This window comes from Clytia hemisphaerica, unplaced genomic scaffold, assembly GCF_902728285.1.
Source record: "Clytia hemisphaerica strain Z4C2 unplaced genomic scaffold, Clytia hemisphaerica genome assembly, whole genome shotgun sequence".
Classification (NCBI taxonomy): Eukaryota; Metazoa; Cnidaria; class Hydrozoa; order Leptothecata; family Clytiidae; genus Clytia; species Clytia hemisphaerica.
The window spans coordinates 178,672-200,773 of NW_027103950.1; positions in this window are offsets into that span (position 1 = coordinate 178,672).

A 22,102-nucleotide genomic window follows, 5' to 3' on the forward strand; every position below is an offset into this window, starting at 1 on the left:
CTTAAGTTGCTCTTATTATTTTGGCAATTGAAACCTTATGTTCTTATATAGTTTGTTCTTATATGAAAGAACTTGCATTGTGTAATTCCGTCAAAAAAAGTTTGTGTTGTTTCACGAAAATGTCGGTTTGAACTCAAGGGGTCAAATTCTTAAAGACTCACACATATATAATTTTGTTTTTGTACAAGCAGATTCTAGAATATACAGAAAGGATCAAAGTACAGTATAAGACATAACCTAAGACAAAATGAAATAAACAACATTTTGATGAAGGCATGCCCTATGAATCATAGATATAGATGATGGAAATATCATATACTTTTTGATACTCTTAACAGAGATCAGACAGTCACAAACCTGTCTGTAATTAGAAAACCTTATAGCCCACAAGAATAAACCTGTACTTTGAAACGCACTTGTACTCAAGATTGTTGTAGTTGAATTAGATAGTTCATATATATCCGGGTTCAAAGTTCACTCAGGACGCGAGTATTCTTTTCATTTACTTAGGAAGCGTCTAGGCTTTTCCGTAGCTTCATACTTCCTACAGTTATTACCTTTAAGTTGTTTATATTGCTCTTTGACAAGTTACAGGCTTAGCTGCAGGACCGAATCATTTAAAAACTCCTAAAAAGACAACATTTCCTTTCCCCTTTGATCTTTTCGGTCGTGGTTATTTATTCTCACTTTTAGTCCGCATTTTAACTAGACCTCACAATCCAGAGACATTTTTAACTAGACCTCACTATCCAGAGACATTTAGTATGATCAGAGGACTCGTTTCTTTAACCCTCTCCGTGCCCATGTCAAGTATATTTGACATGGGCTATATGGGAGGGTGATTTGGCCCTGTTTTACTTTATTCTGCCCTTTAGCGAATTGATTTGAAGTTTTACCACTGGGCATCTTTCCATCATTCAGTCAACTCCGCTCGCCTTTTGTTTTAGTGCACGTTTTCTACGTGAAAATCAATGTGATTGAGGGTGTACATCAGCTCCTTCAGCTTCTAATATCAAACTTAGCCCAAAGTGAAGCTAATATCACAGATCAGAAGTGGAATGTTTAGGAAAGGTTTTTGAGAATAAAGTTTTTTAGATCACATAATCCGATGAGAATTCTTTTATCGTCCAACAATTACTTGGTGAAAACCATTTCCATTGGACATTAGAATATCCACTCCCTTGTCACAGACCCGATAGGATTTTTTCAGCCGATGGGGATGGATATTCCCATATTTTTTTGGCTGGTGATTTTATTTCTTTTGCTTTCATATCAGAAAATTCAGTAGGGATGGGAAAAACAGCATTATATTCTGCAGTGAGTATTGGTTCATTTGATTATTTTCAGCAGGGACAAAAATTGGAGGATAATTTTCCACCGGGGACAATATTTTGGCCAATTTTTCCAGTGGGAAGGGGTCGCAGTGGGTCTGTGAGAAGGGGGTGTAGGATGGAAAGAATCCCCGGAAATGGACATTTATACATACAACAATTATAAAAAGGAAGAGTTGGTTTATCCATAGTCAATGAAATTATTTGGGAGTTCATGTGGGGGGGGGTATTGCTATTCTCTGAGTTTTCTGCATTATAAAAAAAAAGACGAAGGGTTTACCAGTGATATCATTAAATTATTTTGGAAATGTGCATAAGGGCACATTGGTATTTATCTGAGTCAGCGAAACTTCTAGATCACACAAGATGTTACTGAGCACAAAAATGAGAAGACTTTGTGTGTCCTCTCTGGATACTTGATCCCTTTTTGATGGTGAAAGTTTTGTAATATTGACAAAAAGATCGGCCGCTGGGGGGGGGGTGGTAAAAGAGGACCAGGGGTTTACCAGTGGCGTTTAGTTATTATAGAAATAGTGTTGCTCATAAGGGTATTGGTATTAATCTGAGTCAGCGAAAGATCACACAAGATGTTACTGAGCATGAATATGAGAAGACTTTTGTGTGTCCTCTCTGGATACTTGATACCTTTTTGATGGTGAAAGTTTTCTAATATTGACCTTCGGATTCGTCTGTTCAATTAAACTCAACTTTTTTTACGAAACTATATACATAGCAAGACCAACCTGGTTGATGTTTGTGACAGGTTTGGATAACATCGTTTTAACGTCCAAATGTGTATTATAATAGCACCTCCTGGAGCGTGGAGTTTTTTATAAGGTCAAACTCTATAAAAACATAAGGCTTCCCTGACCAAATCATTAAGATTAAGTTAAAAACATTTAAGGCTTACCCGACTCAAAAACACCCGGGTTCTTAGGCAAATACTGTAGACAAAAATACTCACAAAATGGTGAAAATATGAATATTTTAAGAACATTTTAAGGTTTAAAACTCAAAAATTCACGAACATCCAAAGGCTTCAAAATTCTTCTTATAAAAAACGTGTATCGTTTTTGAACGTCTAATGTACATTGTACAGACTTTCTGACGACGTTACGGTTAATGATGGTGCGTTGGTCTAGAAGAAAGCATTAGTTATTGAATTTCGAATATTTATTTATGATCAAAATGAAAGGTATTAGCGGTACTATTGAACATACATATATACCTACAAACACTCCCTTTATAAGCTCTCCGAAAAAAATGCAACTGATCTACATGCTTTTTTTTATAAGCAAGTGTCTGTCCCTATATCAGACTCGCATAATACTTAGCATTCAATCGTTCTTAAACAATAGAGCCTTTGTTTAGGTACCCAAAAATGAGCCTGCATATGCTTATAAACGTTATGCTTATAAAAGAAAAAACGTGTTCATCTATGGTATCGATTTAGGTACTTTAGAAATAGATTTAGACTCAATTGAAATGATTTAGTTAAGTGTTTAACTCATCCGAGAAGATCTGTAATATTCTTAAGGCCCTGAAACAATAATAATATAGGCACATGAATAATTCCTATTAGGAATCTGTTAATTAAAAGCAGTAATTATTTAGAGCATATCTATGTTTAGAGAAATCTTCTATGTGTTCTTAAAAACGAAACATTTTCACTGGAACCACACCCGGGATATCAAATAACAGATTGGAACATTCTAGTCTAGTGTCTTAAAGATTGTTGGTGCAATATTACTAACCGAAGACAGTTTGTCTATATAGGCGAATTATCAACAAAGGTCAAAGTACACTTTAATAACATTAAAAATTCTTTATTTTGAGTCGAAATTATTTAGACGTATAGATACTTCAAAAATGAAAACCTCAGCTAAAAGTAACAGTCTCAAACTCTAAGAGGGTCTAGAAGGTTTGAATGACTGATTTCATCCACGGTGGAAAAAATGCCCTAGAATTTCAGCCCCGCTGGGAAATTGACTTTGATTTCATCCCCACTCGAAATTTTATGTTTAAGAATTGCACTCCAAAACCATCTCAGAAGAGTGAAGAGTTTTATAACATCTCCATTGGGTTGTTAACCTTGGAACGATAGAATTTATATTCCCATTCGGATTTCAATAGGAATTTTTATACCCACTGAGGAAAAAAGTTCCATCGGGGCTGTGAGACAGGGGTGCGTAATTATTGAACATCGACAAGGATTTTGGCAAAGAAAAGGACGAATGCCATTCCCTATATGATTTGAGAATTAATCATTCTTTTAAGAGTTTTAAGATGATACGTTGCCCCAAAATTGCCAGCAGAAGACATGTTTTTTTTTTAAAAGCATAACGTTTATAAGCATTACAGGCTCAGTTTTGGGTACCTAAAGGATAGCTCTATTGTTTGAGAACGATAGAATGCTAAGCATCATGATGCGAGCCTGATATAGGGGCAGACACTAGCTAATAAAACGTGTAATCGGTAAGATATGCTGGAATATATAGGTAGAGTTTTCCATTCTCTTAAAAGTTTGACCTACCAAAATTTTTGTCAATGTATTTGATATTTGATTTACGATGAGTGTTTTTTAAAGCAATCAAGAAATCCGTTATAAGCGTTTTTGGAAAAATCAGATCGTGTTGAAAGATACATGCTATCAAATAACAAAGAAATAAGCGATTTCAATTTCTTGGGTTTTCTGTTTTCAACACCTTGTTAAGAAAGTCAAGATAGCATACTGAAGTCTGTACTTTGAACTGGAAACAAAATATTACTTGACTAGTTTTTCTTTGTCACTTGAATCATGTCGCATATACGCTATGACAAAAATGTATGAAAATTCCGCAAAAATTCTAAGAGTTTAGCTGAATTTTTCTGCTTGATTCAGAAAAAGTAATTTCACTTCTGAAATAGTATTTGTTTCCTCTTTTCAATAAACAGTAAATAAATCTGTTTGCGTTCTAATGCTTTTGGAAAGAGTACTTTTTCCCACATTTATCTACGTCTTATGGCTTATCAACGTACCAAAAATATCATATAAAATAACACTCATGTGTCACAGACTAGCTGGGACCCCAGCCCCACTGGAAAATGTGCCAAAAATTTCGTCCCCGGTAGAAGAATATTCTGAAATTTGAGACAGGGGTGTAAAATGAAATGAAAATATTAAATGAAATATTTAAATCATGCGATTTTCAATCCCCATTGTCATTTAAGTTTCCTTTTTTAAGGCCAAGCGACTGGCAAAAGACTTTCAGCCGGAACTGAGGCAATGGTGTTTATATTCTACTTTCTCTTAAAATCAGTGATTCTTACACTCTTTTCATAAAACAAGTCAACTTAACTGACACCAGGCTGTTTTTTGTCACTTTGAACCTCAGATTGTCCTGATATTATTCATAAAGGAAAGAATTAAGATTTTCAATGTTTTGTAATTTTAACACTTACATTGCTTAAAATTTTCCATCTCTAGGCTCAGCTTTTTTGTTAAGTTGTTTTTATTTCTTTCACAATTTTAAGCCTCCTTGTAAGTCAGCAACATGCAAGACAGTATGATTGTGAATCATAAGGGATTCCAAGCGGGCTAGCATGAAGAATATTTTCTCGACTCAAAATAGTCAAGTTGCTTTTAATCCGGATAAAAGGGTCTTATGTTAAGTCCATATGTAGGAGGTTAATCCGATTTTAGCTAAATCTTGATTTTTCAGCAAAATTTTCAATTTTGTATGGAAGTATTGTTTTTAAACACACGTGCCATGATGAAAATTGTATTGAAACTTTTCTCGCAACGAATGAATATCAAGAGAGGCTATAGAGAATGTAGAGCCCTGGAATTCAGAACTTACGTAATTTACTTAAAGTAAAAGTTTTAAGATTCGATTCAAACAGAAAGTCTTTCAAAATCTGAGACTCAGATTGAAACAAAAATAAATAACTTAAAGATCTTTAAAAATAGAACATGGAACTTACTGAAAAAAATCTTGTTTTGGTAAGCCGTTAGATACACTTAGTGTGACGTCAAACCGATTTTATCAGTGTTTTGCTAAATTTTGAGCCCCTTTGACAACTTTTAGGTCAAATATGGAAACCAAAATATGACGGAACGTCGAAACAAAGTTATGCACTAGATTTGATAAAGCAGGAAAAATTTGATTCCCCTGGTCTTACAATTTTCAATGTGAAGAGTGTGGTAAAAAATTTTCAATGTGAAGAGTGTGGTAAAACATTTTCAATGTGAAGGTGTGGTAAAACATTTTCAATGTGAAGAGATTTTGGACTGGCGGTATGTGCGGGCTAAAATTTGGCGTTCAAAATCGCACCCTTACAGTGCAGTCTAGCTTTTTTTCCCTGCAGTGATTGAAATGGGTCAAACAAAGAATTCGTTTGTGAATTTAGGTGTGATTCTTCTATACAGTATATATTTATGTAATTTTGCATCTAAAAAGGGATCCAATTGAATACGTACTTAATCCAATATTTGAAAAAAATTAGGTAAAAAGACTTTGACTGGACAATTTCATTTTTGTTACAATTTAGAAATTCGTACCCTTACAGTGCAGGCGGCAAAAACCACCCTTATAGTGCATTTCGGATGCCTTGAAAAACTCACTCTTAGTGCCCGCACATACCCGTCAGTCATTTTGCTTGGCTGCCGCCCCCCCCCCCTCCCACCATTTTCAATGTGAAGAATGTGGTAAAATATTTTCATTTTTTAGGAAACGAACGTTTCTCGATTTTTAATGTGAAGAGTGGGGTTTATTTTCAATGTAAAGAATGTGCTAAAACATTTTGAATGTGAAGAATTTGGTGAAAAGTCTTGAACGTGAAATGCGTGGTAAAATGTTTTGAGAATAAGGAAAAAGGAATATAATAAAATAAACAACGACAAAATTCTTCATTTCAGATTAATGGAAGTGATTTGAGTTGAAGTGAGTCTTTCAATATATCGGTGGAGCAAAATGTTGGACAGCCTAAAATTCTTTGAAAAAAATTACTTCTCAATAAAAATAGACATTACAAGAAGGAAAACCGTCGTTGAAACTTAGTCAGAACATGTTTTAAGTGTTTGGTTTTTACTGTATTTGTTGTAGAATATTCTTGCGAAGTCTGAGATTTAGTTTCATTTTAAGTAAGTTATAACAAGAAAAATGCCACAAGAGATTACGGATTTAGGGCTCCAAGTGTGGAATGCATTTTTACACAAAGGTTTTCCAGACTTCTAGAAGTATGTCATAGCATTAAGTCAAAAGCGTACCAAAAACTTACTGTTTTTTTAGTATTGAGAACTGCCTCCTACTCTCCTGACTTAATATCGATGAGCGGAACCCGAAAGTTATTTTTTGGGTTTCACAGGAGGAAGAAAATTTTGATTTGCGGCTACAGAATATTAACAATGTAATTTTACGTCATATTGAAGTAACGTGCCAGGGCGGAAGTAGAAATTCAGTCGAAGTTTTTCATCTCAAACTTTCACTATTACAACATATTACTTTTTTCTTGTTAGCATTTTGAAATAACGTGCTAGAGGAGTAAGTTATGCATTGGAACCTCCTATTTAAATTTAGCCGATTTCAAGATATTAGCCAAAAACTGATTTTGACGTTATGAAATTCGTCGAAAAAACACATCATCGGTAAGATTCAAAGGTCGTCATTATTGAAAAACGGCGATAACTTCAAATCTGTTAATGCAATCAACACCAAATTTTGACTGAAGCCGTTGATTATTAATTCAAAATTATTTCATCAAAACAAATTTGAATTGTTTGATGACGTCGCCATTTTTTGACGTATTTAAATTATTACCGACATTAAAATGACGTCATCCGAAATTTTAGAAATTTTAATAAATATTTCAGAATCGTTAATCTACGTCTCCAAAAAACTTTGACCGGTAATCGGAGGGTCCGCTAATTAAAGTGTCCGCCTCTTGGAAGCTTTTTTTGGGGGAATTGATTAAGAAATGGTCTGGGAAAATTAAACTGTCCGCTAATCATCAGTGTCTTTTATACTGTCCGTTAATTAGAGGTTTTACTGCAGTTTAGACAGCCACGTACAGATGTACCGACCCAGGGCGTTATTATCACTTTTGAGCTAATTTTGATCAACATAAAATTGTAGTCTGAGATTATAAGGGCAATAGGATAAACGGAGGTCAAAATTTTATTCTGTTGTTGCCTGATAGACAGTTTAAGAATATTCCCAAAATTTTTATATAAATCAATCTCGCGTAATTCAAAAGGATTTATATCGGCCATCTTATTCAGGTAATAACGATTTCTTTTATACTGAAGCATATAAAGGAACTCAATTGCTTAAGACCACAAAAGATTTTTAAAAGTATACTTTTGGCAATCGAGTTTGCTTTGAAAATATTTGCCAAGCTTAAAGTTTGGCGTCGGTATTTTTGCAAGATTTTATTTGCGTTGAGATGCAAGTTTTCTCAGACAGAAGAAAATAATTCAGGCGTAAGGGATATGGAATCTTAAATGGTGCAAGATTGCGTAGTGTATATTTGACTTATTATATTTGACTTTTATTGTCAAATAATTTAATAAATGCCCTCAAGCATTGTTTGTTTATAAATGCGTTGGCACATATATATGGATCCTCCCAAAAAGGACCAACCTTTCTGACGGACTGTTATCTAAGGCTAAAACAGCTGTAGTTAAGAATATTTTTGAGAATAAGTGAAGACTACTTCATTATCGAAATACCCCTAAGAATCTAGAGTTGTTTCTCCGAGTATTTAACACATTATAACTCCTTATTTAATTTCTTTTAATGAAGTAATTCGTTCTGTAGTAGTATCGAAAAATGACAATTTACAAGAATAACATTACGTAAACCTAAACTCTGTAATTGAATCTGCAGGTGTTCGCGGTACCTATTTGATGGTTTTCATCTTAGATTTGGCATGAATATATTTGAGTGATGTAATTGGTTAAGGAAAAATCATAACATAACACCAAGGCAAAGATGTTTGTTCTCAGGAAATATAATGGCCAATACGTTAAGATCATCACATATTCACCAAATTTCTTTTCAAGAGAGCGTTTAATGATTGATGATCTGTTCTCAAGTTTAATGTATTCTTGTGAGGAGAGTGGGCAGGTAAATTATGACATGTCTCAAAAACATGAAAATTACCATAATTTTTGAAGACCATTCGCCGGCAGATAATGGGCAAACCAATAATTTGATACGAAAAAAAGAAGTTTTTCTAACGTGAGCACTTTTTTGTTTTTGCAGTTTTTCGCGAAAATGAGGGCGTAAACAATTAGGTAACAGCCCTACAGAGAAACTTCGTCATGGTATCCTTTGTATTAAATCATTGGTTTGCTCATTTTCTGCCGGATAATGATCTTCAAAAATTATGGTCATTTTTATGTTTTTGAGACATGCCACAACTTACCCGGGGGTGCGCCACCCAGGGAAATTGGATTTATTAGGAGGCATATTTTGTGTAAAAGGATAGCCAAGGAACGTGCTTCATATATAGTCATATAAAACCAAACATAAACAAAAAACACTTCGGGTAGGGATATCTAAAAGTCATTACTTAAAAGTACAAGTATATGGTATCATACAGAAATTCAATACAAATTTTTCAAAACAAATATCAAAAAAATGTCTAAAAGTCATCTTTTTTATGTACATGTTATTAATCAGTTATTTGGACTATAAACATATATATGAGAGCATGAAATGGGTTTTATACTAATACGTCTGGTTCCTTGCAAATCGAGGTCAAATTTTGAGTTCATTTTCGGATTGGAGAAAAAGAAATCTATAAAGAGTGCCTTGTTTAGACTGTGCAAAATAACTAGCGCTAAAACCGTGTTAAACTTTAATGTTAGACATATTTTACGATAGTCTTAAGGGAACTCGATTTGGGAGCTAACAAGTGTGGTCGAAAAAAAGCCAAGTGAAATATCAAAGTAATATTTACCCAACGTTAGATTTTCGTGAGATTTAATTTCGCATTTTCGCAAATAAAACTTACGAAATCGCGACTGCTGTCTCGCGAAATTAAATCCACTCGAAATTTTAAGATCAGATTTTTTAGCTTAAAACAACCTGTAAGTTTGATATTTGTGACAGGAATTGGCGTTTTCAGGGTAATTTTCAATGATTTTGGCTGATTCGCAAATATAAATCCAGTGAATCTTTTTTTTTGAAATTGAATCTGACAAATCGACACTAATCGTGACAATTCAAGTATTATTAACCAGTGCATGGAGAATGCAGAGTCTTGTTAAAACCCTTAGATTAACACAAAAGTTTTTGCCAAAGAAATCAATATAGTGCATAAGACAACTAATAAATCAGCCGGTATAGAACGCCCATGAAACGTTATGAGAAAGTTCAAACATAGTTGTTTTGTCACACTAGTAGAGGACGACCACCAGAAGCGTGGATTAACACCAACTCACAACTCACAACAAATGACGTGTATTGCCGTAGTCACTAAATACCATATAAAACGCCCATTACAACCGGCATAACAAGGGCTAAAGGTGTTTGAAAGGCTCTATTAGCTTCACTTTCTCACGCATATTTTTTGGGAAGTGGATGTTTTTTTAAGGATTAAAAAGAAAGTAGGAAGCTTTACTGTAAAGCCGAGAGTCGCGACGCATACAGATTACAGGCAAAGCAATGTAAGTCCAAAGAACGTGTTTGGAATTTTGGAGTCATTCTTCCATGCTAATAAACCAAATTATGGCAGGAGGCGGATAATTTCTTTTGCTGGCTTTAGAGTGGAATTAGCTGTTGATTTACAGCTCTTCTTTAAACAAATATGGATTAAAGGACGAAAAATACGGCATGAACATTCTTGCATAAGAAACGGGAAGTTTGCGGCAAGTGAAATTGTCGCGTTTACACCATTGAAGCTTGGTAAGGTTTAACCAAAGGATCTGGTTCTTGCTTTATTTGTTATACGTTCGGAAGTATTGCCAATAAAATTATAGAATTCAAAAGTTTGTTCGATTGATAGTTTTCAAGGCTCAGCAAAAGAAGAACCCCTTTCTCACGGCCCCGGTGAATCGTTTTCCCACCGTGGGGATAAAAATTTTATTGTTCTAAGGTTAAAAAATCCAATGGAGATGGTTTTGGACTGCAATTTTTAAGCATTGAATTTCGAATTGGGATTTCTCAGTGGGGGCTAGAATCCTAGGTCATTTTTTCCACCGGGATGAAATTTTTGCCAAATTTTCCAGTGGGTGGAGGTCTCAGCGGGTCTGTGACACAGGGGTGTAAAAAAGAATGATATTTTGGGAGAGAATCGACAGAATTAAGTTGACCCTCCCGGAAATGCGACATTAGAATGGTCAGAGAAAAATAAAACTTGAGACGGCATAAAACGTAACAAGACCCTCTCTGCAGGAGTTTGGAAACTACTACTAGTAGGGTAAAGGATTAGTGTACCGATGCACTCCATCATTGAGATTTTATCTCTTTCAAAAGCAATGTCGTCATTTTAGATGGGAGTTTTTGAAGGTGTATTCTATGTATATATCTGAAACGGCAAACATTTTTTTCTCATATTCATGAAAGTGTTATAATCCCCTTATATAAAACGACTCTTGATAAAGTAAACAAAATATTTGTGTCACATGGCGAGAGTTTTTTCTTAAATGGTAATCTATACACAGGATGAAGACTAAAGCATTTCAATGCGTTTTTTCTTATAAACAGAAAACTTCATAACTTTCAGGGTACTAATTTTTAAGCATCATTGGAAAAGTATAGCTAAAAACACCAGCTGGTACACAACGTTGTTTCGACGTTCATCTAACGTTATATGGACGTTGTGAGCATTAGATAAACGTTAAAACAACGTTGTGTGTCAGCTGGGGGCCTTTTCGAACTAGAATAGTCCTACCCGTGCTGAGAAGAAAGCGTTGAAATTTTACCCTATCAAGAAGTAATGTCTAATTCCAAGTGGAATTGCAAGCTTAAGGATCCCCACTTAATCTTTTAGCTATAAAGGATTTACATTGAAAATCAAGAAAGTTTTTATCCAAATTTGATGAAAGCTTCCGACAACTATTAATATTCTCAAAGCCAACTTCACTGCAATGAAATCACTTCGGTCTTCAAAAGTCAAAAGATTTTTATACAGGATGGATATCCACTCATATTGTTATGGGTTTTCCTTGATTTTCCATATCTTGCTTCATTTCGAGCGTAAAACTCCTCTTAAGGCCTAAAAGCCTGAAGCTGTCTATTATATAGACTATGAAATGCCTTATTCACTGTATTGTGTAGACTTTGAATTTCCTTGTCCGATGAAACTGGCGTATACAAATTACCCTCAACTCACCCCTGTATCAGGAATCGGTGGGAATTTTTCATGTAGTGGGGATAAAACGAAGGAGCCAAATATTAAAAAAAGTTTTAAAGCTTTATAAACTCTTAGGCACCCTATATACACCATATATACACCATATATCCTAATTACATGAAAATACACGTTTTTTTTATAAGAACGTCAAAGCATTTTTTGAGCATTTTGATGTAATTTCTTAAGTCTCCAAAGCCTTAGAATGTTCTTAGAATGTTCTTAAATATTTGGGCCTCGAAGCCTTATGTTCTTATATAGTTTGTTCTTATAAAAAAAACAACGTGTATTCACAAAATGTTGAAAAAAGAACATCTGGATAAGAGTTAAGTGATATAGGGTATCTTAACTCCCTTTAGTTTAGGTTGTCCAAGAAAGGCTATACACAGATCTAAAACTTAAAACTCGATATATGACCAGTATTCTGTCAATGGCCTTGATGTCACACTAAATGTGTAAAAGTACTCAAAATGTTGCATTATAAATTGACAAAAATAATATTGATGTTATTTTTAAAACCATAATTTTGAAAATCCGTATTTATTTGTGGTTTTCTAGTAGACGACATAGAAGGATGTCCTATCAATAATAGTCGCCAAATTCTACATCATAGTGAAAACGTGTTATTTTTCTATAAGAACAATGTATAAGAACATCAGGCTATTCTGAGATCAAAGATTTAATAACATTCTAAGAAGATTTTAAGACTCTAAAACATATGGATTTCTTAGGGATTTAAACCAGATACTCAAAAAAAGATAGATAAGAACACTTTAAAAATATTCTAGGCAAAAGGTTTCAAAGAACATCCGAAGGCTTCGAAAATTTTTGACGTTCCTATGAATAAATGTGACGGCAGTAGATAGAGTCGACACTGCTCATATTATATATGTCGATTTAGGATTAACAGACTCTTTCTCGGTGCTTAGAAAGTCCCATTTTTGCTTAGGATTTCAAAATTTATTGAAGATCTGACGTCATTTATCCAACCCATTTTCCTGGCCTGTCGCAATAGACCAAAACCTCAGTAATCATATTGGTGGAGAATCATGTTAAGTAAATTTAGACCCAAATATAATTTAAAAGGCATTCCAAGGTACTCCATCGTAGATGATGATATATTCATTGATAGAGTCCTGTATACGGGGTGGAATTCCTGTCTTTTAGTTAAACAAACACCGGGGGCTGGACCAAGCACTTCAAAACGATTAACACTAATCCGCAAAAGTACGCACTTTTTACTAAAGAAAACAATCGCGATTATTCTGCTATTTAGTTCACTAAAAGTCATATTCCTCAGGGGTATCATTTTTGAACTATTATCCACCCAAACACTTAAAATGTATCTTAATTGTCGAAAATAAAAAAATGTGCTTTTTTGCAGAAACTTATTTTTCAAATTTTTATACACGTTTTTTATAAGAACAAACTACTATATTTAAGAACAACGGCTTTGATAGACAAAATATCAAGTGCAAGTTAAGAACATTTTAAGGCTTTGGAAATTCTAAAACACTCAATTTTTTTAGGAAATTCTACAAAAATACTCCCAATATGTTGAAAATAAGAACATTTTAAGAACACATTTATGATTTAAACTCAAAAAGCAAAGAACATCCGAATGTTCTTATAAAGAAACGTGTATGCTATCTCGTACCCAGAGCCACTTGCATCACTTTTTTTATTTTATTGATAGGCGTGATCAGAATCATAAAAGCAAACTAAGGGACTTGGTTTGAGTCTCTTTGTCTAGATAAGTGGAGCCAAACAGTGGAGTAACGTCAAATCTGTTTTTTCAACTTTTATGGGGCAATTTTCTCTGTTTTGAACTTAACATCTGTTAAGGGCCTTTAAGATGAAATGATTAGATACTTGTATAACGACATTCAAAGGATATTCATCGCATTATTGGATATAATAAATAAGAAAGTAAATCTCAAGGATAAAACGATTGGTCACATGATCTTACTAAGGCACTTTGGTTTGGTGATCATGACTGATCATATTTGATCAAGGTCTATGTATTTTTACTGAATATCAAAATACAGTAAAAAATTTATCCAGGTCAACAAGGTATTTTTCCAATATTGTCTTAAAAGTAAACATAAAAGAATATAGGCTTGTTAGTTAGTCCAGTAAGTTTATGTAAAAACGTTAACAGTCTAAGTTTATCGTCAGTAGCTTTGCTTCCATTTTATCTTTTAATCTATTTAATGCGAGCACCCTTATACAAAAAGATAGATAAATGACAACATTGAAACCATGATTTCTGAACACCCTCTATGCCCGCATCTGGTATCAGCATTATTTTCAACATCTTGTTTATGTTTATTTACATTTCAACTTCCTTTTTGTTTGCTGATACCAGTATTCTGTGGAATGGCCTTTCTCACGAACATGATAAGGGTGAAAACGCGATGTAAACTTTTAATGCCTTGACAAATTTACATGCGTATTTTATATAACTCTTTTTGATCGATTTCAAAAGTCACGTTATATTATTTCCGTTGGTAACCAAAGAGGCCTCTAAATGAGGTAAGCAAGAGCTAGTTTTGTTATCAATGTTGACAAAAGTCAAAAATTATGATGAATAAGCATATCACGCAAGTGTGTGCTAAAAGTTCTCACAAAGAGAAAAGCATATTTGCAAATGTGCAGTGTGTGGTAAAAGTTTTTCACAAAGGGAAAGCACCTTCGAAAATATAAAGTGTGTGGTAAAAGTTGTTCACAAAGATAAAGCACCTTCGAAAATGTAAAGTCTGTGGTAAAAGTTTTTCACAAAGTGAAAAGCAACTTCACAAATTTATGAAGAATACGGTAATAAGTTGGTAAAGTTAATCGCAAAGTAAAAAGCACATTTGCAATGTAAAGTGTGTGGTAAAAGTTTTTCACAAAATAAAAAACACCCTTGCAAATGTAAGAAATGTGGTAAAAGTTGTTCATAAAGGGAAAAGCACCTTTGCAAATGTAAAGTGTTTGGTAAAAGTTTTCCAGAAAGATAAAGCAACCTTTGCAAATGTAAAGTGGGTGGTAGAAGTTTTTTTACAAAGCAAAAATATCTTTGCAAATGTAAGAAATGTGATAAAAGGTTTTCACAAAGAGAAAAGCACCTACACAAATGTATAAAAGGTTCAAAACGTTGACTGGTAATTGAAGTTGAATTGGAAGATTTTAAGTTGTATAAATTTTGTTCAGTTCATATTCCAGACAAACTTCAAAGTATATAATGCTGCTCGACTTTGGTCTGAATGTAAATAAAAGTATCAAATATGAGGGAGAGACTTCTGTAAGCAGAAACCAGATATCTTTATCTTATGTATATCAAATATATGAAACTTGTGTGTAAACCTAAACTAAATGTAATCAAAGCCGCTACGTAGATTGCGTGTGTTCCAATAGCACGATTGCTTAATTTCAAGCCACACTTTTCATCAGGACGGTCAGTGGGGATAATTTTTAAGCTGCATAAACCGTGCAACCGTATACGGTTTGAATTGAGTGGGATTGCCTAAGATACACGTTTTTCTATAAGAACATCCAAAATTTTAGAAGCCTTAGGATGTTCTTAACTTTTTAAGTTTTAAGCCTAAAGATGCTCTTAACATGTTCTTATTTTCATCATGCTTTAGTATTTTTGTCCATTTTCAGAAATTGAGTGTTTTAGAGTCTGCAAAGCTTTAAAATGTTCTTAACTTGTTCTTAACATTTTGGCCGTCGAACCCTTATGTTCTTCTATATAGTTTGTTCTCATAAAAAAACGTGCATGTTCCTAAGGACAGCATTCCACAAGGACCATTGTTAAAATGAGAAGACTATAGATAAAAGTCAGGTATTCAAAGTCTTATATACAAGCTATTCTGTTTAAAAAAAGACAAAAAATTAAAAAGCTTTTTTGAGTTATCAAAAAAATCCCTCAGTCTTCCATAGGATTTATCAGGGTCTGCTAGAAGCATGAAGAAGTGCAAAAAAATTGGTTTTTTAATCCATTACAGAGTCCCCCGGCAGACCTTCAATTCACGCAATCACGCAAGGGTTTTTCCCAAATTTTGCGCATTCACGTAATGTCTTTTCGCAATTCACACAATTTTTGTTCAAAGTTTTCCAATTCATTTTTTGAACTTTTACGCATTCGCGCAAGTGAAAAAGCCCATTCACGCATTCACGAAAACCGCATGGGGCCATCACAAAGCTAATGATTCTACCAAAATTTCAGTTCGTTTTGTCAAGAGCACGAGTTATCTGGCTACGCTTGAAACCTCTCTTCTTTCTCCTCCAATAAAGGAAGGGATAAATTGACCTAAGGGTAAGGGTATGAGACTTCATTAAAGATCAGTCAAGACGCAACGGTTACGGTAGGTACGGCGGTTGCCGTAACAGATTTTCACAAAAAACCCCGAAATTTTCCTTTTCGTCGGTAAAATCGCTATAAAATCGCTTAAATTTCTTCATTTGCCGTACCAGAAATAAAATGCTTTCGTCGTGCCTGAAGACCCCTTTTTTGAACCTTCAAATCCCGCTTAGATTCGCAAAAATCATTAAATTTAAATGCAACTCCCTTGACTAGGATTCTGATAAAAATCAGACGATAACAAACGGAAAATTCAGGCGTTTGCCTCTCAAAAGACTTCTCGAAAAAATCTCCGATACACATTTTTTTATAAGACACGAGAACGTAAGGCTTCGGCGGCTAAAATTCTAAGAACAAGTTAAGAACATTTTAAGGCTTCGCAGACTCTAAAACACCCAATTTCTTAGGAAAATGGAAAAAAATACTCAAAATGGAAAGAATAAGAACATGTTAAGAACATTTTCAGGCTTAAAACCCAAAAACATTCAAAGACTTTGGTATAAGAAAAACGTGTAAAATAAGGGTCTCAAAATTTCTGGTCTTTTGTCGACTTTTGACCAAAAACATTTCCGTAAAAAGTAGGGTGACACCTACCATTTTTTAAAGTCACTCTACACTACAGTCTCAAAATCTACTTAGAATTATTTACACTTTGCTTCTGTTACATAATTTTGAGCTGTTACACATGGTTCAATTACTTCATCATGCTACCAAAAACCCTATTAGGTTGCTGATATTAAAATAACTTCTTTTCAGTTTCGAAAAGCAAGCATCTTATTGCATTAGGATTGCGAAAAAAGGTGTTGGAAAGTTTTAGCACCAAAAAGCAACTCTAAATAGTTTGAAATCTTATATTTGCAAAAAGTGAGACAAAATCAGTCCAACCCGAGGACTACGCTATACTCAGCACCTACCTTTACCTACCTCCCCCAGCCTACGAAATAGAGGTTGTTAGTCGTGCCAAATATATTTTTTGCACTTCTGGGCTAGTGTTAAAGTTTACAGCAATGTCTCTTCTTTGCGTCTTTTAGTATAATTGCGACTCCTTTGTCAATTTATATGCTAGACAATAGTTGGATGCCTTAAAAAAGTTTCACTTGCACAAAATTTCATGGTCTCTTTAACAAAAACTGGAATAGTAGACTAGAGGCCCATCAAAGGCCTGCTTGACTGCGTGGATGGGCTCATTTCGTTGCATGAATGCGTGGATTTTGGGAGCGGGAGCATATTTAAAGTATGACTTCTGATTATGTGATCTCCCAAATTTTCTGAAGCCTTTGTATGTTCTTAACTTTTTAAGTTTTAAGTCTAAAAATGTTCTTAACATGTTCCTATTTTCACCTTTATTTGAGTATTTTTACTTTCCTAAGAAATCGGGTGTTTTAGTATCCACAAAGCCTAATGTGTATTGGGCTCTTAATAATTTGACCATCGAAGTCTTATGTTCTTATATAGTTTGTTCTTATAGAAAAGGTGTACCTACTTAACCTGGTCTACTCATTTAAAAAAGAAAAGACACACAGTTAACTCTCTCTAGTTCGATCTTCAAGAGACTTAAATATTTTATTCGAATTAGAGAAAGATTCGAATTACAGAAAGTAACTTAAACCACTCTTCAGTTGAGGGGACCAAGATCTTAGTTCGAATTGCAGAGAGACAGTATACACCCCTTCTCACAGACCTGGTAGGTTTCTCAGCCACTGGGGATAAAAATAACGGACTGAAACTCGATGGGGCTTGATATTCCAACATTTTTATGGCTGGGGATTTCAATTGCAGTTTTTAAGTCAAAAAATTCAGTAGAGATGGTAAAGAAAGCATCATACTTTGTAGTGAGGATTATTTTCAGTGCGTACAAAAGTTGGAGGATAATATTCCACCGGCGACGATATCTTGGATAATTTTTCCAGAGGAAGAGGATTCTCAGTGGGTTTGTGAGAAGGGTTTCTGTATGTAACAGTTATGGGAGAATGACAATATAGATTTCATCTCTGTTCAAATTTCAGACTTTAAAAAGTAATGCAATAGTAATCCTTTTCAAAACTCACAGATACTTTTAAAACAAATAGAAAGGAATATATATATATTTTCTATCGAAATCAAAGTCCAATCGAGAAACTTATCCTTTAAAATGACGAAATTCAAGTTTAAGAAATCTGCGGTTTTCCTGTTTTAGATGACCTGTCAAATTTTAGATTGTTTACACAGTTTTTTTATAAGAACTAGACTTTTGGTGAGGCCAAATTATTCTTATTTTTTTAGGCTTAACTTTTCTTAAATTTCTCCAAATATTCTTTCTTTATCCACTAATTGGCTCAAAAAGGACTTAAATTCAGCTATTTCCAAGCAATTCTGAGGCAGAAACTATATTCATAATTTGTTCTTAGGCTTTGCTTTGATCGAAGTTGATTCCCGTGTCTCGCCATTATTCTTATAAAAAAGATTTACATCGTCGTAGAATATTCGACGTCACTCTTGAAAGTCCGACACTTTGACGTCAATCAATAAGAACGCATTCTCAAAAAGATTTTTGACGGGATACCGGAACTTATACCTCTTTAAAAGACCAAAACGGGGAAGGGTCATTTCTCCCAAATAACAATACAAAACTGACACAGAGCTCTCCCTCACGGAAACCCTTTGATCACCGGGGTGGTATTTAAGTATCCTTTCATTGAATAGCTTTTTAATATAATCCTATATTTGACCTTTGACCTTATTATCAATCTTCCCAATATATGACTGGCGTGGTATGGAAAAAGCAGATCTGCAAATCAAAACGGAGGAGTGCAAAAATACCTTATTCTCTCTAGACGTTCCCTAAAGAGCGCTCTCTTCCGTAGAGGTTTGAAGGTGGTCTTGACCTGATGCCACGTGGAGAGTAACATGTTCTGGATATTTCAGGAGCCGTAAAAAAGATTAGATGGCAGACCATATATGCCATTTGTTGGTTGGTTATTTTATGGAGCAACAGTGTTGTTTTTACTATTGATCGAAGATACTGGCATAGAGAAGATCAGTCACATTTCAAACAGATGACCTGAGTCGCACATGCATTTCTATTTTTCAAAGTCTATGAAATACATCGTCAACAGTGCGTAATGTATTACTGACATCGCAAGATTGTAAAATTCCGGATCCCTGAGAAAATGCCTGATATAAAGCATTGATATCGTAGTAGCATCAGTTCCTCAACGAGTAGAATTTTCTTTGCATTCTTTATTTCTAGGTATTGGATGAATTATGCAACTCATTGGGTATAGTATAGACTGGAGTCGTCTATAAACCATGTAATACGGTAATATTGTTGTTATATGATAATACAATAATCGTAACGAGATAATATCAGTTTGTTTATAATTTGTTTCTTCCATTACTTTTTGTTTATGTCTATGTCTGGATTAGCCGTCTAGCATGCAACTCATCGGGTATAGTATAGAATGGAGTCGTCTATAAACCATGTAATGCAGTAATATTATTGTTATATGGTGATACAAAAAATTATAACGAGGTGATATCAGACTGTATATAATTAGTTCCTTCCATTATTTTTGCTAACGTGTTAATTATGACTGGATTAGTCGTCTAGCATGCAGCTCATTGGGTATAGTAAGAAATTCACAAAAATAAAGAACCATTTTGAGCAAGCCTAGATCGGTCACTTTTTTTAAGGATAATGCAAACACCCCCTTCTTATAGATCTAGTAAAATTATTTTAACCCGGTCGGGGTAAAAATAACGGACTGAAACTCGAGTATAATTTTCCACTGGGAACGATATTTTGGCTAATTTTTCAGGTCTGTGAGAAGGGGGTGTTGTATGCAAATGTTTTTTGATTTTAAAGAAGACTCACTTTTGGAGAAATTCCTTCATTGAAAAAGCTTAATTCAGCCAAGTATATGCACCTTTAGGTCAAATGCAGTAGGCAGCGCTGACTCACAAAGGGATGAAAAAATTATCATAGTTTAACTTTGGCAAAGATATGCTAAAATAACTGTTGACAAGATATAAGCAATGTCTTTAAAATTGACAATTGTAAGGAAAGTTCAAAGTTCAGATTTTAAGTTTATGAAATTGACAAAAGTGACAAACAAAAAAAGAGTATATTTGAATTGAGAATTTCACTGTCAACAAATTTGGACTATAGTTCTAAATAGATCTAAAGTATGTGTGTTCCCAGTTGATACATACCGTTTTTTCAACGTTCATCTAACGTTATATGGACGTTGTGAACGTTAGATAAACGTTTAAATAACGTTTTGTGTAAATTTAACGGTACAAAGTCTAAAATACAGTAGAGTCCCTCGAAACTCTATAACTCGAATCTCTTAAGTCGAACAAATTCTCTCGTCCCTTCAGTTAAAAATGCCTTATAAACTTTACTCAATACCTTGAAATTTCCCTAACTCGAACAAAGTATATATATACTGTTTCATACAATTGAGTCTCGAACCTCTATAACTCGAATCTCTTAAGTCGAACAAATTCTCTCGTCCCTTCAGCTAAAAATGCCTTATAAACCTTAATTCATAACTGGAAATTTCCTTAACTCGAACAAATTTGTGTTCTTCCCGGATGTGTTCGAGTTATGGAAACTCAAGTATATTTTTGACATTCTTTTAAGAAAATTTATAGATTGACATTGATGACACGAAGTCAAAAAATTAACACACAACAGTCTTGAATATAATTCAAGCAAAGTACAAATTAATGGAGCAGTCGATTCCATTGAGTTTAAAGCCCAAAGGGCTAGAGTAGAACCTTTACCAAGCAAGAAAAAGTGAAGCCACCTATTTCCCATCCAGAACGCGCCTACAACGTGCCGTAATCATGGCAAGGAATTTTATATAGAAGTTACTTTGTTTTTGAGGATATGTTGGGGAGGTTGGACCAGCCAATCCTCGAAAACAAGGGCTTGGGTCAAGGTCTTTTGCTTTTAGTTTGTGAGGAGCCTCTGGTAAAGGATCGATGCATATTTACGACTTTAGTACATTCCTGTCTCTGTGAAGACAAGAAGCCGGAGCGGCGTGAAGGTCCAGCTGACGTGGCAATAACCGAATGTCGTTGGTACCAGGTTCTTCAAGTGACGCAAAAAAAATTCCTTCTCATCCTTCACTCTGAGCTTCTATTCTTTGATACTTTCTTTGTATTGCTAAGTTTTGAAAGTTTTTGATGCATTTCCCGAAATTTCGAAACTTTTGCCGCTTAGGGGATTCAAACCCACTATATACAAAGCACCTATGCCTAGAAATTCAGCGCCTTAACCACTCGGCCATCGAGTCGCAACTTCAATAAGGAGTTCAAAGTTCCTTATAAACATGGTATTTACTCCAAACTCTACCCGGGGGCTAAAGCCCTAACCAGGGGTTAACTCCCATCCCCAACCCTAGCCCTAACCCTACCTGACCCTACCTGAAACAACCCTTTAATCTAACCGGGAAATTTGACTCTACTACCAGTTCAATCCAAAACATAGGTCAAACATCGCGCGGGTAGGTGGGGCAAAAATTCTAGATCGGCGGTTAGTTTAGCCTGGACTTGTTAATTTATTGCGCACAGGCCCCGACAAAGACAAAATCTTTTCGATCAGTTGCTTTTTAAAGGTCCATTCTGCTGCGCGCTGGACCAAAAAGAGAGAAGTAATCTGAGCTACGCATTTATAAGAACAAACTTTATAAGAACATAAGTCAGGGCCCTATGTTATGACCAAAATATTGAGAACAAGTTATGAACATTTCAAAGCTTAAAACTAAAAATGTTAAGAACATCCCAAAGTTTCAAAAATAAGTTTTAGATGTTCTTATGAAAAAGACGTTTATCACAGTTTTGATACAACAATTTCTGACAGCGATTAAACAAAAACAAGAAGCCCGTTGGGCGTGAAGGCCCAGCGAAAAGTAACGTGTTGAAAACGAGCGTGCAAAACAGCAAATATATGACCCTGTTGACATGGATCAAAGACAGGAAAAATTTTTTCAAAGTCACCGTGGTACTTCTCAATGGTTAGACGCTTGAAATTTTACTGAATGGTCTCCTAACCAACCGGGTCTACAGGCTCATGTTCACCCGGTTGAATACTCTCGGG